The sequence below is a fragment of the Falco punctatus genome, assembly GCF_963210335.1.
Source record: "Falco punctatus genome assembly, chromosome: 7".
NCBI classification, from domain to species: Eukaryota; Metazoa; Chordata; class Aves; order Falconiformes; family Falconidae; genus Falco; species Falco punctatus.
In genome coordinates, this window is record NC_137587.1 from 67,919,781 (window position 1) to 67,920,783 (window position 1,003).

The window sequence follows — 1,003 nt, forward strand, 5'->3', positions numbered from 1 at the left end:
AGGAGCCCCTCCGGCTGGGTGTGCTGTACCCGGTCACTGGAGGGGTCTGGCAGACGAGGCTCTGTGCAGGCAGCCTTGATGGGGGAGCTGTAAAGCTGCACCCTCCTCACGTGCTAGTGGGAAACCTGACGCTACCCTTTGTGGGACAGCACAGGTTGTGTGATGCAGACCTGTCACCTGCATGGGCCATGGGCTAGAGGTGGGCTTGTGGTCAAGGAGGGACATCCGCTCCATGGCAGGTAGACAGCTGTAGTCTCTTTCCCCTTCCAGAAACTCAGGGACCACTTACATCTGCCTGGCAGGAGGGTGAGCTCTGCCTGGTGTCCTGGTTCCCAAATTTGGAGACAAGAATGTTGAGGGTGCCATGATGGGGAGCCATGAGAACAGCTGCAGACTCTTTTGCATCTTCCAGGGTGTCCATACCTGGCACATGACCTGGGAAAAGATAAACTTGGAGAGCATCCTTGGCAGAACTGGCCAGGGAGAAAACTTACAGTGCCTGCGTGGGAGCTGCCTGGGAGCTGCCTGGGAGCTGCCTGCTGATCTTTCAGGTTTTGGAAAAACAAATTCACCTTCAAAATTTGAAAACTGAGAGTATGTTTCAACCCAGGGTGTTTCAATGCTTCTATGGAAAATAATGTTATGCTCACAGTATTGATATGTTTGGAGCTCTGTGCAAAGAGTTAAGTTATTGTATATTTTAGTTTTTTAATTGACTCCATATCTGCTGGCAGCAGAATAGACATTAATCTGTTTTTTTCCTTTGCTTTATTTAGGAAAATACAGCACATAGTGTTTACTCTGCCTCCATACAGCATTACTTTGTAGGGTGAAAGTGAGGGCGAGACCACAGTGAAGAATTCCCTCATTGTCAATTTTAAAGGCTTCATAATAAATGGTAGGCTTTTTTGGATGGGAATCAGAAATGCTTTCATGACAGTGTTTTGCTTAACTTTTTGTATTCAGATGGGATTTTAGAAACTCTTTTAAATTTGCTGGTTTG